Source organism: Oryzias latipes, chromosome 14 (assembly GCF_053564925.1).
Source record: "Oryzias latipes strain Hd-rR chromosome 14, Olatipes_Hd-rR_3.1".
Lineage (NCBI taxonomy): Eukaryota > Metazoa > Chordata > Actinopteri > Beloniformes > Adrianichthyidae > Oryzias > Oryzias latipes.
In genome coordinates this window covers 22,592,150-22,599,942 of record NC_136250.1, presented here as the reverse complement: position 1 = coordinate 22,599,942, position 7,793 = coordinate 22,592,150, and positions in this window count along the sequence as shown.

The following is a 7,793-nucleotide window of genomic DNA, read 5'->3' as shown; positions in this document are numbered from 1 at the left end:
TAAGTTTAAACCTAAACATGTTTCCCTGTTACTAATCCAGTTGATATGGTTCTCCATCTGTGTCTAGGTGATAGAAAAGCATTTTTTTATATTTAGAGCTCCAAGCAAACAAACAGTTGTCTATATAAGACCTTTTACAATTGTGGACTTTTAGCAGGTCTCTGAATACATGTGAACAATGTATGGTGGATTTTCACAGACTTTGTGTAAAACTGAAGGTGACAGAGACTTTGGAGAAGTGGCTACATTGCTCTGGACTTCTTTGTTTCATCCACAGAAGAGTAAAATATGTGATTGATTTTGAAAAGCTGCTGAAAAATGTATCTTTTTAAAATTGCAATTTCTAATTTGGGTTTTACATTTTGTGTTCCATTTTTTGTGATTGTATTAGAAAGATTTGTTATTTATTTGGTGTTTAAAGGTGGTACATAATGTATATACACAATCTTCTTAGAGACATTTGCTATATGTTGTGTTTGTTGTCGTTGTAGTTTAATTTCTTTGGATGTATTGAAAGGAAATGAAAAGAAGTTGCAGCATTGATTAAAAAAGCATAAAAGAGACATTTACTGTCTGATGTTACATCTGTAGGAGTGTACTGAGAAAAAAGATAAAATATTGATTTAATTGCATTTTGAATGAATAAAAAACAATGATTAATAGAATCAGAATCAGAATCAGGAATCAGAAAAAGTTTTATTGCCAGGTTCAGTAGAGCGCACTTTACAAAACGAGGAATTTGACTTGGTGTATAGTGCAATTAAGAATAAGTTAAAAATTAAGTTAACAACAACAACACACTATATACAGTAGAGTAAGGTGAATTAAAGTGGGAGCACAGATGGGCTGGGATGGTGGGGCCTGTAAGTGGCACCGACAGTCCTTTGGTGGGTGGGGGGGGGGAGGGGGGGGTCACCTGGGGGAGTTGGGGTTCTGTTCAGCAGGCTGGCTGCAGTGGGGAAGAAGCTGTTCTTGTGGCGCGAGGTCCTGGTCCTGATGGACCGGAGCCTCTTGCCAGAAGGGAGGGGCCGAAAGAGATTATGTCCTGGATGAGAGGGGTTGGCTACAATCCTGGCTGCCCGCCTCCAGGTCCTGGAGATGTGCAGCTCCTGGAGAGACGGGAGGTGGCAGCCGATCACCTTCTCTGCTGAGTGGATGACGCGTTGCAGCTTGGCCTTGTCTCTGGCCGTGGCCGCAGCGAACCAGACTGTGATGGAGGACGTGAGGGTGGATTCGATGATGGCGGTGTAAAAGTCTACCAGCATCTTTTCAGGGAGGTGAAACTTCTTCAGCTGCCTCAGGAAGTACATCCTCTGCTGGACCTTCTTAGTGATGGAGCTGATGTTCTGCTCCCACTTGAGGTCCTGGCTGATGATGGTTCCCAGGAAGCAGAAGGACTCCACAGAGGTCACCGGGGAGTCACAGAGGATGACAGGGGGGAGGGGGGCTGGGGCCTTCCTGAAGTCCACTGTCATCTCCACTGTCTTCAGAGCATTAAGCTCCAGGTTGTTAGCGCTGCACTATGACACCAGCCTGGCTATTTCACTCCTGTAGGCCGACTCATCTCCGTCAGAGATGAGGCCGATGAGTGTGGTGTCGTCAGCAAACTTCAGGAGTTTGACAGACAGGTGACCAGCTGTGCAGCTGTTTGTGTACAGGGAGAGTAACAGGGGTGAAAGGACACAGCCCTGGGGGGATCGGGTGCTTGTGGTCCGAGTATCTGAGACGAGCTTCCCCAGCCTCACATACTGCTGTCTGTCCGTCAGGAAGTCTGTGATCCACCTGCAGGTGGAGTCAGGCACATTCATCTTGGAGAGTTTTTAATACTAAAGATGTATGAAAGACATACCGAAAAAATATGTCTTTCAGTGTTTAACTGGCTGTCTTTGGATTATGCATGCCTGAGTAATGGCCATTCTTACTCCTCATCTCTCTGTTCACTGCTTGCTAATTTACATAGCAGGGGTCCCAGCAGGAGGGGGCGGGGTTGTAACACGACTCCTTCAGCAGAGCCAGGCTGAGAGAGGCTTTGACATGTAAGATGTTAGATGTTAGAATGCCAGATGTTAGAATGACCAGTTCATTTTATATCTATGAAAATATTCAGGTAGCTATGGGACATGTTTAGCTATAGGTCTGTGAAAATTGGTGTCGATTGTTGAAACATAAGTTACCATAAAAAAATGTTTGTTTGGAGTCTAGACAGATTTAACACAGGTTTTTGGATGAAAAAGGATTTTTTATAAATCATCTGTTACACTTTTAAGTCTGAAAAAAATATGGAAGGCAGCAAACACAGATCCCTACCATTTTTAATTTTTTTGTGCTGATATTTGAAAGATAAGTTATGCAAAAAAATAGGTGTTTGCAGTTTTGCCTAAAAAGACGTTTTCGGACCTTTTTGGATGAAATTTGTCTAAAAGTTCACCTGTAACTTCAATCATTCTGAATTTTTTTAGGAAAACTAAACCACTTCAACTGTGATCTGCAAGGCAATGGTAAAACTATATTTTTTATGGAACAGCCTGCAGTGTTTCTTGTGGGGATCTTTTCTGCCAGGGCTTGCCGGCTTGGTCGGTGGTTGTTGCTGTTACCAATCCAGTTGATATGGTTCTCCATCTGTGTCTAAGTGATAAAATCAGAATCAGAATCGTTTATTGTCATTGTACATGGGGATACAATGAAATTGCAGCAGCCTTGGAGTGAAGGAGTTACATAAAATAAAAATAAAAATAGAATAGAAAAGAAATACTGTATTTACAACTCTTAACAAAAAATGAACAATATGGACAGAAACTGTTAAATATTAAATATTTGTGAATAAAATAGAATGGAATTACATGAGTTGCTGTGAGCACAGCTTAATAAATATCAAGTTATTGCACAGTGACCCGGTTAGACAGTCAGGATATTGCACGCATTGTAGTAAAATTAGAGTGAGGTGTGGTTGGTGGACGTATGTGCATTCCGTATGATAATTGCCTGTGGAAAAAAGCTGTTTCTTAGTCTGTTTGTCCTGGTTCTGATGGACCTGTACCTCCTTCCAGAGGGCAGCAGTTCAAACAGAGGGAAAGCAGAATGGGTGGAGTTAGTGGTGATGCTAGTCACTCTGCTGAGGCAGCGAGACTGGTAAATGTCCTTCAGTGAGGGGAGGGGGCAGCCGATGATCCTCTGCGCTGTCTTTACCATTCTCTGGAGACTCTGCCGTTCTGCTTCAGTGCAGTGGGAAAACCACACTGTGATGCCATAGGACAGAATGCTCTCAATGGTTGAGCGGTAGAACGTTACCAGCAGCTCCTGGCTGACGTCGTTCCTCCTAAGTTTTCTCAGGAAGTGCAGGCGTTGCTGGGCCTTCCTGATGACAGTCATGGTGTTGTTAGACCATGTGAGGTCAGCAGAGATGGTGGTGCCCAGGAGGGTGAAGCTGTGGACCCTCTCCACACAGTTTCCATCGATGTAGAGTGGGGGTGGATCTGTTCTGTTTTTTCTGAAGTCCAGGATGATCTCCTTGGTCTTGGTGGTATTCAGGATGAGGTTATTAGCCTGACACCACCTTGAGAGTTTCAGGACTTTGTCTCTGTAGGCCGTCTCGTCGTCCCCAGACATCAGCCCCACCACAGTAGTGTCGTCTGCAAACTTCACCACGGTGTTGCTGGTGTGGGCTGGTCTGCAGTCTGCTGTGTACAGTGTGTACAGCAGAGGACTCAGCACACATCCCTGTGTGGAGCCTGTGCTCAGCGTCCGGGTGGAGGAGAGGTGGGGGTCAAGTTTGACTGTCTGTGGTCTGTTTGTCAGGAAGTCCTTGATCCACGAGCAGGTGAGTGGGTGGAGTCGTAGTTCAGACAGTTTGTTGACCAGAATGTCAGGAATGATTGTGTTAAAGGCTGAGCTATAGTCCACAAAGAGCATCCTGGCGTAGGTGTCTCTGTGTTCCAGGTGGCTCAGCGCAGTGTGGAGGGTGATGGAAATGGCATCATCCGTTGATCTGTTTGCTTTGTAAGCAAACTGGTGGGGGACGAAGATTGGAGGGAGGGAGTCTTTGATGTGTCCCAGGAGCAGCCGCTCCAGACACTTTGTGATGACAGCAGTGAGTGCAACTGGGCGGAAGTCCGTGAGGAAGGCTGTGGATGAGGACTTTTTGGGTATCGGGATGATAGTGGATGACTTCAGGCAAGCAGGGATGAAAGCCTGAGCTAGCGACAGGTTGAAGATTTTTGTGAAGACCTGGGAGAGTTGATCGGCGCAGGCCCGCAGAACCTTTCCGGGAACTCCATCAGGTCCCGCCGCTTTCCTGGGGTTTACCCTGCTGAACATCCGTGCCATCCGTGCCACGTCCATAAAGGCATTGTTTTTATATTTAGAGCTCTAAGCAACCAAACAGTTGTCTATATAAAAGAGCTTTTACAATTGTGCACTTTTAGCAGGCTGAAAAAATTATCTTTTTAAAATTGCCATTTCAAATTTGGGTTTTAAATTTTGTGTTCCATTTTTCTGTGCTTGTATTGGAAGGATTTGTTATTATTTTGTTTAAAAGTGCTACATATTGTATATACACATAATTTATTTAGAGAAATTTGCTATACGTTGTGTTTTTTGGTTTTGTAGTTTAATTTCATTGGATTTATATTAAGGAAAAGAAGTTGCAGCATTGATTAAAAAAGGATAAAAGAGACATTTACTGTCTAAGTCTTATGTTACATCTGTATAACTGTACTGAGAGTTGGGTTTTGTTTTGGAGCACATTCATATGTTTTGTTTGTAAAAAAAAAAAGATAAAATATTAAGTTAATTGCATTTTACATGACTAGAAAAGCAATGATTATTCATAAAAATCTATGAAAGACATACAAAACAAATGAAAAAGCAGTCTGCCCTCCCTCTTGTGTCTAAACTCTTGTCACCTCACTTCTGGATTAGTTAACATATGAATAGGCAGCTGGTGTGTGTGTTTGGGGGGGTGGGGGGGGTGAAATTTGACTCCAGCAACAGGGCATATTGAGGTGCAGGCTGCAGCATGAGGAAAAGACTGAAGCATGTAAGAGGAAATGACATCCTACAGTTGACCAGTTCATTTTATATCTGTAAAGAATATTCAAGAAGCATTTAGACATGTTCAGCTATATGCGTGTGAAACTTGGTGTGGATATTTGAAGCATAAGTAATTTTAAAACACACTTGTTTGGAGTCCAGACGGAAAAAGCACAGGTTTTGGGATGAATCAGGATTTTTTTAAAATCATCTGTTTCACCTGGACTTCTGAAAAAAATATGGAAGGCAGCAAACACAAATCCCTACATTTAAAAAAATAAATGGTGTTGATATATGATGATTAAGTTATGAAAAAAAATAGGTGTTTGTAGTTTTGCCTAAAAAGACGTTTTCGGACCTTTTTGGATGTAATGCTCTCTAAGATGTCACCTGTAACTTCAATCATTCTGAAAAAAATTAGGAAGCAGTAGCACATAAATGCCTATTAAAGTGTAGTCTTTGGTGCTGATAACCTAAACAGAATTTATGCTAAAAATCTTTGTTCAGTCCAAAATTGCATAGGAAAAAAAGAGGTATGAAGTTTCTCATAGACCCTATTGTGTTACATATCAAAGCTGGAGGTTATTAAAGGCATCTAATTCTGAAATCTCAGCTTCCTGAGACAAACGGCTGATTTATAATAAATTTCTATTATTTGGGTGCACATAATCGACCACTTCCTGTTACGCAGGCACCGTCAGGTGTACACCCATGAAACTTCAGATTATGAGAGAGGACCCTTCAGAGTATCTCCAGTTTTAATTTCATGCACATCGGACAAAGCAAAGAGAAAATACAGGGCAGAATGTGCCCAATGCAATAACTAGGTGGCGCTATAGAGCTCGTCCAAGATTGTCATATCCATGGGTTCAGAATAGAAGCTTCATCATATCCATTGAATTTCAGTGAGATTGGACAAGGAATGTGCACGTGAGAGCAACTTTTGTGTGCATGGCGAGATGCCCAACTTTGCCGCTCTGTCACGACCACACCCCCGCATTGAAAGTTATGGTTTTTTGTCAGAGTAAACTTCAATGGCTTTTCAACAGGTGGATGTCATTTTCAGGTGTGTCGGCTCATCCTACTCAGAGCAGTGATGCTCCAAGTAAAACATGTCATTTCCTCTTGCCAGCAGGTGGCGCTACACTTTTTCCAGATTTTTTCACTGCTGATGTGTTCAGAGTCAGACTACAATCATGCACATCAATTTTGGATCAGATTGGATTATGCATGGCTGAGTAATGGCCATTTTTCTTTTCATGGCGTGTTTTCGAAACGACCTCCAATTTTGACGCGCCGCCACGGTCACAAACATCCGTAAAAACTTAAAAGCTTCACAATTTAACATTGGACATGTATTTATTTTACAATACCAAAGTTTGGAGTCATTACTCCAAAATCTCTAGGAGGAGTTCGTTCTAGAGCGAGGCCTGCAAATGTCCAAAATGAAGCAAAAATGACATATTGACCTCAACATATCAGACTTCCTGTGCGAGTGACAGGTGGGTCCTTTCAGACTTTTTTGTAGGTCTCCATCTGAAGAACATGCCCTGTAAAAATCAAGCTTGTACGTTAAAGCGTATGCGGGGCGTCGGGACAAAAGTCACTGTAGGTGGCGCTATCGAGCCGTTTTTGTGCGCCCATGCCAATCTCCTATAAAATACGAAATTTTTCGCGACTCCTGATGTGTGTGCCAAATTTGGCTAGTTTTGGGGTATGTTAAAGGCCTCAAAAAGGCGACTCTTCCGGTAGAATAATAATAATAATAATAATTAAAGCTACAAGTAGCATTTAGCGGGCCCGAGCACGTGCGACCGCATGGCACGAGCGACTGCCCCGTGAGCAACGCCCTGCTCGAGCCATTCTCGTCGTTTTTTCACAAACATCCATAAAAACTTAAAAGCTTTGCAATTTAACATCGGACATGTGTCTAGTTTACAAAACCAAAGTTTGGAGTCATTACTCTCAAATCTCTAGGAGGAGTTCGTTCTAGAGCGAGGCCTGCAAATGACCAAAATACAGCAAAAATGACATATTGTCATCAAAATATCAGACTTCCTGTGCGACTGACAGCTTGGTCCCAAGAGACTTTTTTGTAGTTTTCTATCCGATGAACATGCCCTGTTAAAATCAGGTTTGTACTATAAAGCATATGGAGGTGCTCGCGAAAACAAATTTTGCAGGTGGCGCTATCGAGCCATTTTTGTTTACCTATGCCGTTCTCCTATAAAATATGAAATTTTTCGCGACTCCTGATGTGTATACAAAATTTGGTGAGTTTTGGGGTATGTTAAAGGCCTCAAAAAGGCGACGGAAAAGTCGGAAGAATAATAATAATAATAATAATAATTAAAGCTACAAGTAGCATTTAGCGGGCCCGAGCACGTGCGACCGCATGGCACGAGCGACCGCCCCGTGAGCAACGCCCTGCTCGAGCCATTCTCGTCGTTTTTTCTTGTCCATTCTGGAGCTCCAAGCTATTGTTAATACGACAGCAGCCTGGGGGGGGGGGGGGGGGGGGGCTGTAATCTGTTGCCTTAAGGGACAAAGACTTTTGCATATAGCATGAAAAAAATTCAAGCAATGATGATAATTGCTATCACTGTCCCTAAGGATGAGAACAATAGAACTCATTCAATTTCCACTACAATGTCTAGATGAGTGTCAGCTATGTCTGATAACTTGGCCAATTAGCTGGACCGGGATCTTGCAAAGTGCAGGTGGTTAACGTCCAGTGTGATGAGTCTGTGGACGGCAACAGTACA